Genomic DNA, 10209 nt, shown 5'->3' on the forward strand with positions numbered 1-10209 from the left:
CAAATCAGTCAATTCAAGGCCCCTACACACTAGAAGATATGAAAGACTAAAGAGATTGGTGAACAATTTCCCTTGAGCTGATCATGAAAGATATTGTGCATCCACACTGAACTATGGGTGCAAACGGCATGAGCAATATTGGCAGATTGACCTGCTTGTCCGGAAGATGTGCATTGATAAGATATTAGGCATACACACTAGAAGATGTTGCCATCAGTATCGTTCAGAAGCCCCTTTCTGAACTAGATTAATGCCAATATCTTCTAGTGTGTGTGGGCCTTTATGCAGATGACTGCTTTTGTCCATTTTCCAGCGTTGGGAGCAAACGGTTCATTGTATTTGTTCCAAGAAATTTCCAGATTTTCAATCCAACCAGCCAGATTAAAAAGATAATCTTCTAGTGTGTATGGGCGTTAACTCTCTTTGCACGTTGCATCAGTCCCTCATGGTTTTGACCAGTTTCTTGCTTTTTTTTTGCTTTACTTCCAAACATGAATTAGGCCCATAAATTGGTTCTTGTCCGGAGACAATATCTATGTATGTAGCTCTCCTCTGCTAGGTAATGCACTAAAGGGTAATGCTACAAAATGATTTCCTATGACATATACACAGCAAATGTTCCATTTTCCTCCATTTAGGACTAAGTAACAAATCCCAGTGTCTGTGTAAGCCAATGCTTGTGTCATTGGCGAAGGGTTTAGCTATAACATAATTCAGTCGGATAATAGTGCTTATCCTCGACTCATTTGTCAATTACTGTGCTGTAGTAACAAGGCTTTAGCGCCTTACCTTGTTATATTCATATGCTGCCTTCAGAAGTGATCTAACACATTCACCGTAACCACAAATCCTCAGATCTTTTGGTACAGTACATACAGCACCTGGTCTTTGTGTCATGTTGGCTGGAAACAAATAATATAAATAATTACAATCATGCAAAAGAAAAAAACAGAGGCTGCAACACTCTAATCCAGAAACAAAAATTCTATTTATAAACATAGTTTTGCACGTTTTATAATCAGGGGCATGCGGCGTAAGTGAGATCCAACGTAATGTAAAATGATGGTGCCATTAATCCTGCACCATTAATGACACTCAGCCCCCTCTGCTATTATTGATAACAATTCCATTGTCTCTGACTCCCCAGTTCATCAGTATGCAAAGGGAGTGTCACAGTGATAGGTGGTGACTTGGTTGGATGCACTTTCTACAGTTCTGGCAAATGAGTATAATTATTTTCAGAGCTGCAGGCAACTCATGCATGTTTTATCCTCCATCTGGAGCTGCACGGTACACAATAGTGATAAAAGATGATATCCCCTTTTTGAAAGCGTGCAGTGATGAAATGCTGGTGTATCCCTCAGCACTTTTACATGTGCCTCAGCTTGACTTTGCATTAATTTCCCAAAAGTGCAAAAACAAAATCAGTTCAAATATAAACCGGCCGCCTGCAAATACAGTTATGTTTTTAAAGCAATTCTTGCCATTAGCATAATGGAGTCATTTCTAAATCGACAAATTAAGAGTGCAGAAATTGTGCAAAGAGAAATGTTATGGTCGGCGGTGAAACGAAATAAAAGCAAAATTAATTTGAATTACCTTGCACCTTACAGGCCCTTATTCTGGTTTACTCGTAAAGGCAAATTCCTTCACTAATGGACAAAACCGTGTGCACTGCAGGTGTGGCAGATGTTAGTTGTGCAGAGAGAATTAGATTTGAGTGGGGTTTTACTTCAAAGTGAGATCTATATTGCAGTGTAAAAATAAAGCAGTCAGTATTTTCCCTGCACAGAAACAAAATAACTCACCGAAATCTAATTCTATCTGCACATGTTACATCTGCCCCACCTGCAGTGCACATGGTTTTGTCCATTTGAGAAGGAATTTGCCTTTGTGAGTGAACCAGAATAAGGGTCACAGTCTGATGTAATAGCTGCGATGGCATCCTCTCATTCCAGTAAAATATATAAAAGTGATAGAGTGATAGAAATGATGAGTGTCAGTTTTCGCTATATATATAAAAATCATGCAAATTCGGTTTGCAGGCATTACCGTCACTAGACAATGTACAATATCAGAACAATTTACTAAAATGGGAATTTTATTTCAGATGGGATGTTGCTATGGGCAACCAATCAGAATCTACTTCTCATTTATTTAGCACCTTTTGGAAGATAATAGATAGAATCTGATTGGTTACCCATAGCAACATCTCATCTTAAATAGAACTTCCATCTTAGTATATATAAACCCCCTGGGTGAGATTTAATAGGATGAGAGATTCAAAAAGTGAGAGATTTGGTAAGAAATCTCCAGTTTTTTTAAAGCGGCAATCATTTACACTGCAAAACCAGGTTGATTTTGCAGAGTAAATGATTGCCGCTTTAAAAAAACTGGAGATTTCTTCCCAAATCTCTCACTTTCTGAATCTCTCATCCTATTAAATCTCACCCCCTATGTGAGGTATTTATCATAGCATGGAGAGAGATAAAATGGAGAGAGTGGTCAGTGCTTTATCTCTCCCCATACTTTGATAAATACCCCTGAAATATTACAACATCGCACTTTATCAAGGCTTATCTTTGGAAAATATTCACTTCAGCAGAGAACAATACAGTTGACACCCAAATAACTGAACATTCTATGAATAGGAACATTAAACCTGATTATAGAATTATTCGTTAAGAATATAGGTCTATATACTAAGGGCCAGATGTATCATTCATCAAAAACATCCAGCCAATCAGCTCATAACTATCATGTTGTGATAACAAATACCCCCCGAAGTGATTAATGCGTATGTGCGCATATGTAAGTGGCGGGGGGCGTGGCCTACGCTGCCCGCCACAGCTGATTGCCTTCGGAGGGGAGTGTATCCCACGTCTCTCCTTCCCCTCCCTATGTCACTGTGACTGGGCTCAGGCTGTCGCCTGTCAGCCAATCAGAGCTCGCGGGATGGCAGCCAATCAGGAGCCAGCCCGCAAGATATGATTGGCTGGCTCTGGGTCAGTCAGTGAAGCCGGGGCAGGAGAGCCGCTAGATGCGCTCCCCTCCCCAGGCAAGCAGAAGCAGGCAGCGGTGACGGCGGGGGACTGGAGGGGGGAGAGGACCGGACCGGACATAGCCAGCACTGCAGGAGGGTGAGTTGTGCTGCTTACTTCTGGAACTGTGGGGGCATTTATATGTACGTAAGTAAGTTAGTAAGTTTTATTTATATAGCGCACTTTCTCCAACAGGACTCAAAGCGCTTTACAGACATTAAAAATAGCAATGCACATACTGCAATACAAAGGGTTATCAGTACAAGGAAAAGGCAACAATGGCAGTACAGATATACACACGTACAGATACTGTATGCACAAAACGCATTCTAATAAGGGACATGGACATGGGGAACATATAATTACCGAGCTGTGCAGCACCCAGGCAGCCATTCAGTGGCGCCACATGTGGCACTGTGGGGGGCATATCTGGCACTGGGGTCATATGTGTGGCACTGTGGGGGCATATATGGCACTGGGGGCATATGTGTGGGCGTATGATATCTGGCACTGGGGGCATATGTGTGGCACCGTGGGGGCATATATGGCACTGGGGGCATATGTGTGGCACTGTGGGGGCATATATGGCACTGGGGGCATATGTGTGGCACTGTGGGGGCATATCTGGCACTGGGGGCATATGTGTGGCACTGTGGGGGTATATGATATCTGGCACTGGCAGCATATGTGTGGCACTGTGGGGGATATATATGGCACTGGGGGCATATGTGTGGCACTGTGGGGGATATATATGGCACTGGGGGCATATGTGTGGCACTGTGTGGGCATATTAGTAATGGGCATCAGTTGTGCGGTGCAATGAGCATTATGGTGTGGGGCATAATGTGTAACGGGTATTATGGCATGGGTCATATGTATTGGGTGTGTGACGCGTAACAGGCATTACTGTGAACATTTTGGCCGTGTGCCTTTGGCGTGCAATATTCCAGCCACTCCCCCTAGTATCATATGACCACGCCCCTGACCACACCCATCATATGACCCACTAAGTTGTTTTTTTCTGCACCACTGTGGACTGGGTTTGAAAAATGAAAGTCGGAGCAGAGTGGCCTAATGATTATCACTCTACATTTTATCAGTTTGAAGCTTGATACATCTGGCCCTTAATCTTTGAGAGTGATAAAGTACCAATCCATCAACTCCTAACGGTAATGTTAAAGGCTGTGTTTGAAAAAATGGAGATGGTTGGATGGTACTTTATCTACATCCACTTATTTCTCTGCAGAGCTTAGTACATAAATGCCATAGGCATCCATATTTATGTTTTTGTGTTAAACATTGTATTCATTTCTTTTTACCTTTGATGCACTATGGTATCTACATATACAACAATATAATAATAATAATAATAATAATTCTTCTTTTTCTTCTTCTTCTTCTTATTATTATTAGTAGTAGTAGTAGTAGTAGTAGTAGTAGTAGTAGTAGTAGTAGTATATTTATCCTAAGTCTAATGCTCAGTACTTAATAAAGATGAACGTCTGTATCCTATTTTATAAAAGGGAAGAGTTGCATGCTGTTTATTCTCCTGTATTTTTGCTGCCCTCATCACATCTGTGTGATGACTTGCGCTTGGCACACTACCTTGCTGCAGGCGTGAAATTATTTGCACATTCACCATGGTGATATATGACATCCCTTCATAATATTCCTCTCATCTAACCTATTCCAGCTCTTGCTTTCATTCTGCACCCATGCGTGCAGTATAATCACACACTCTCATATTCCATGCACTGCCTTTCTCTTCGTACCGAATGGTTTGTACCATGCTACGGGGGCTTACCAAACATCAGACACTCTTTATCAGCGGTTGTGCCAGGGTCTCCATGGCAACAGTATAATAGATTTGCCCTTATTCAATCCCAAAGGCCACATTGAAGAGCGATGCGAAATTTGCTGAAGCCTGAATTCCTTTCAAGCCCCACTGTAGTAGCTCATGTGTCAGGTAACTAGTCAAGACACAGACAGCAGTAAACATTAACATGCAAAGGGACCTTAATTCTGCAGCAGGGCTTGTTCCCAATGACATTCAGAGGCCGGGATTCTTCCACATCATGTCATATCGGCTGTGCTTTACTTGTTGTGAAGTCAACATCTAGGACACGGACGGATTTCTCGCTAGAGATGTTGCTGGATGGGGGTTGCACGAAAGAAAAAAAGAAATGGACGCATTTCAAAATCTGAAAGCCGAGGATGTATTTCTCATTTTAAAGCTGAATTTAGATCCGTGACAAAACTGTAACGCAGAGCACCTGCTCTAGAGAACTCAGCCGCTGCAATTACACAGCGAGCCCAGAAACGAGAGCCTTATGGAAGCCACAAAAGGCCTCTCCTTGCACAATTGTTGCTGAACGTCAGGCTGGAGTTGTGCCTGAACTCATTACCCCACAGCAATTCAGTAGGAAATTCCATTACGTGTTTATCACCCAGCCTGGAACTGTAATTCCACAGTAAAAACCGTACTGCTGTTTTTATTTTTTCTTTATTGTTTGTTTGTTTTTTTTTTAGTTAAGGAGGTTCTTCAGGATTATTATAATTTTTTTGGCTACATTGGTTTATTTATTGATTTTAGCCATCATTGCCAAAGTGAAGCTGTTCCCTAGGTAGAATGCTATCATTGTTGAATGTTAAATAAGCCTTATCTTTTAAAAAGTGTGTGTGTTTGTGTGTATATATATATATATATATATATATATATATATATATACACACACACATATATATATATATATGCCAATGGGAAGGAATGCGTCACTCCGGGGCTGTGTGAAAATTACTTTAATGTAGCGTGCCTACCCCGTTTCGGGAATACTCCCCTCTTCAGGACAAGTGTCCTGAAGAGGGGAGTATTCCCAAAATGGGGTAGACACGCTACATTAAAGTAATTTTCACACAGCCCTGGAGTGACGCCTTCCTTCCCATTGGCATGTACATAGGGGATTAACACTCCCCAGGCTGGCACCCGGGCCAAGTACCAAAGCCATCCCCTGTTGGCATAGGAGTGCCAGGCTTCCGTACCGCATATATATATATATATATATATATATATATATACAGAAACGGGGTGGCACTCCAATAGATACAATAAACCAAAAAACTTTTTAGTTTTTAATGGTGCAGGTGATGGCAACGTTTCGGGGCTGCGCCCCTTTCTCAAGCCGGAAAAAACAACAAGATCTTGTTGTTTTTTCCGGCTTGAGAAAGGGGCGCAGCCCCGAAACGTTGCCATCACCTGCACCATTAAAAACTAAAAAGTTTTTTTTTTATTGTATCTATTGGAGTGCCGCCCCGTTTCTGTATATAATATTGGGCAGGAGTCATCCTACACCAGAGGAAGGCACCCTAAAGAATCATTCATCAGCAACACGGAGTGCCGGACACCAGAGATTGAGATATATATATATATATATATATATATATATAGACTTTCTGCGGGGCTGGGCACTCCTCCTAGAAACGAATTTCTGCGTTGTGTGCCTTCAACAGGTAAAATATAGACTTGTAGAATGAAGCGGCACTCCAATCAATGTAGCGGTGAAAGAAAAGCTCTTTTATTAGCAACGTTTCAATACGTGTGTATTATCTTCAGGCTCGAAGATAATACACACGTATTGAAACGTTGCTAATAAAAGAGCTTTTCTTTCACCGCTACATTGATTGGAGTGCCGCTTCATTCTACAAGTCTATATATATATATATATATATATATATATATATATATATATATATAAACTCCACTGCTGGTTGGCACTCGTTTGTAGAAATAATTCCAGGTGCACTCCGCATCAATCAGTAAATATCCAAAGAAGGAGGCACTCCAGTATGAATAAACAAAAACGGCTGTATTATAGCACCAAGCGCTTTCGGGGATGAAAGCCCCTTCCTCAGGGCACAACAGCAACAACCGAGAGTACAAACACACCGCAAATAAATACCTTTACCTGTACAGCAGCCGCCCATTCGCATTCAGCGCCGGCGTCCGGCCCGCCGGAAGTCGTCATCCTGGTACTTCCGGTGGTACGCACTGTCAGCCAACGGGGAGCGTTCATGCGTTCCACCCGTCTCTGGCTTGCGTTCCACCATTCTCCCGGAAACCCTCTCTACGGCCAGGTCCGTTGCCAAGCGCCCTTTGTATACAAATGATGGGGCTATTACTGAACAGGAAATGTGCAACCAAATCAACATAACATACAATATATTACAAAAAAAGTGAATGAAAATACACAAAATATACAAGAAATACAAACACAGTAATCAATGGCCAGAGTCTCAGATGAATATCAGAAATACATGCATATGAACATAAATAAACATGACCATAGTGTAAATGGACCGCAGGGACGGAAAAACCACAATGATGATCTGGAATACACAATGGGACAGCCTGAGTTAAAACTAAGTCAGGCTGTTCCAGTTAATTTTTTCATTGAGACCGCCGGGGTTTGTAGTCCCCAATCTCATGATCCACTGTGATTCTTTAATAAGCAAAGTTTTAGCCCTGTCTTCTCCCCTTAATGATGCTGGAACATGGTCTATCATAAAGTAGCGGAGGGATTCCAGGGGATGATTTAATGCTTTAAAATGACGGGCCACGGGTTGGTCTATATTACGGCCCCTAATTGCTAGACTGATAGAAGATCTATGACCCCCCATGCGTTCTTTAAATTTGCATGTGGTTTGGCCTACATAATATAGTCCACAAGGACATATTATTATGTAGACCACGTGAGTAGAATTGCATCCCAACACAAATCTGATGTCATAATTCTTGTCATTGTGTGGATGTTTGAAATTTTTACAGGAAATCAGTAATTTACAAGTGGCACAGTCGCTACATTTGTAGCACCCCGGTGCTTTAAAGTAGGTATTAGGGCATCTTTTTTTGCCCATACCGGTGATGTCCGTGCGCGCTAATCGATCCCTGAGATTGCTACCACTAGAAAATGCCACAATGGGTCTCATATTTTTGAATCCTGGGAGGTCTCTATCAGTACTTACAATAGGCCATAAGGCCTTGGTGGCCCGTTGAAACACAGGATTTGAAGTAGAGTATTTGCAGACCAACGGGATTTTGTTTTCATCAGCCCTGGGCTTGGGAGTAAGTAGATCACTGCGATTCATTCTCAGAAACTGTTTCTTAGTTTCCTCAAGTAAACCTTTTTGATACCCCCTGTTCTCAAACTTTTGTATCACCTGATCCAAACTTTGATCACGTCAGTAACCACAGCAGTTGTCATGTTTTCGTGGTCCACCAGGAATAATTATTTTACATAATTATACAGGCCTTATTCTCTTGCACACTGGCCTCCATTCTCTCCTATCGCTAAGCTCTCATGCCCTACACATGCAGTCTCTCTCAACAACCCCACCCTCAACTTCGCCATTGACTACATTGCCTAGGCTTTTACCCTAAACCTAAAGTCTCTGTTGGTCTAAAACCCACCACTGTCCTGCACTCAAAGCATTCATGATTCTTTCAGAAATACTCACATACTACTGAACACTACCATAAGAAATTCCACTCCAATGTTGTTTCCTGTACAAATTAATTATCTTTATTTATTTGGTTGTGCTAATAGACATGCTATTTTAAATCTGTAATATACCCTAATCCCCTTCACCTTCTACTCTCTCTCTCTCCTTCTCGTACCAAATACTCCCCTACCATCCTCAATCTTTATTGTGGGCATCTCCACTTAGTTCATTTTTAAGATTTGCACTGCCTGTAGGGACATTTCATCCAGATGACCTCCTTCTACTACTCCCCTCCCACCTTAAACTCCTTCTCCCTCACCACTGGAGATTACATCCATGTCCTCCTCTAGTCATCTCACCTCTTCATGTTCTCCAACCTATTTCAATCACTCTCTCCTGAAGACTGCTCACACCTTCTCAATGACTTCGACCTGTCCCTCTCATTCTGCACCGTCCCCTCCCTCAAACACTCCCTTTTCTTATCCATCCTTAAAAAATGCTCATTTAACCCTATCTGTCCAAAAATAACTCAATATCTCTCACCACCTTTGCCTCCAAAATCCTTGAGAAGAAAGCCTGTCTCCAACGGACCAAATTCTTCTCTCCCCACTCCCCTCTTTACCGGATTCAATCTGGTTTCTGTCCTTTCCATTCCACATAAATCACCTTGACTAATTAAGAATCTTCAAAGTCGGTGGTTATTCTCAGCCCACTGATGTTGATCAACTGCTTTTCCTTCAAACTCTCCTTTCCATTGGTTTATATAAGTCTGTCTGCTTCTGGTCTACCTCTTACTTCACAAACCTTTCTTTTCTATCTCTACCCCTTTTGTCAACCTACCCAGTACCTACCCAAGGTACTATTCTGTGGATCCTTTCTAGCCTATGTGTGTGTGTGTGTGTCTGTCTATGTAATTCTATGAATCAACATAGCTGACCCAAGGTAGACCCCCTGCCCCACATTATATTTATATATATATATATATGTATATATATATATATAGATATAGATATATATAGATATATCTATATGTAGATATATCTATATATATCTATATATCTCCTATATATTTGGCTACATCTGTCACTCAAAGTGGCTGTCTGTGTCTATAACGCTCTGTTCCTGGACTTTCCTCTTAATGTGTGATTTCCTTCATCTGTGCTGAACACCTTTCTGAGAAATTAACCTGTTTAAAACAGGTGATGGCAATCATACATTAAGGGGAAGTCTAGAAACAGAGCATTGTGTCCCTCCTGGAGAGGGTCATGTTGGGAGGTATGTGACAGAGAACCAGCCCAGTGAGCCCACAGACAGTGCCAGACACCCACTGCCTTCCCATGTTGCCCAGCACTGCTACTCCACAGCCACCAGGTGAGCGCCCCCCTCCCGCGATTTGCGGCAAAACCTCCCCCCCCCCGCGCCCCCCCTCCCGCGATTCGCGGCAAAAACACCCGCTCCCCCGCGACCCCCCCTACTGCGATTCGCAGCAAAAACACCCCCGCGACCCCCCCTCCCGCGATTCGCTGCAAAAAGAACCCCCCCACGACCCCTCCCGCAATTCGCGGCATAACCACCACCCCGCGACCCCCCCTCCCGCGAATCGCGGCAAACCCTCCCCCGTGACCCCCCCCCCCGATTCGCGGAAAAAACACCCCCCCGGGACCTCCCTCCA

General features: G+C 42.6%; 1 long non-coding RNA gene across 2 annotated transcripts in view; it reads right to left on the bottom strand.

Annotated features, from left to right (window-relative positions):
• The window catches only part of LOC146031911 (uncharacterized), a 51818-nt gene extending 46357 nt beyond the window's left edge, over positions 1-5461 (bottom strand). Inside the window, exons 1-2 of one of the 2 annotated variants that reach the window (XR_014457368.1) lie at positions 5057-5461; positions 790-902 (exon numbers count right to left, since the gene is read on the bottom strand). This is a non-coding gene — a long non-coding RNA (uncharacterized LOC146031911). Of the gene's footprint in view, positions 1-789; positions 903-4845 lie in introns of both variants that reach the window. The other variant, XR_014457374.1, reaches the window with a different exon arrangement.
• Positions 5462-10209: the final 4748 nt, after the last annotated feature.

The sequence above is a fragment of the Crinia signifera genome, chromosome 1, assembly GCF_055691185.1.
Source record: "Crinia signifera chromosome 1, ASM5569118v1, whole genome shotgun sequence".
NCBI classification, from domain to species: Eukaryota; Metazoa; Chordata; class Amphibia; order Anura; family Myobatrachidae; genus Crinia; species Crinia signifera.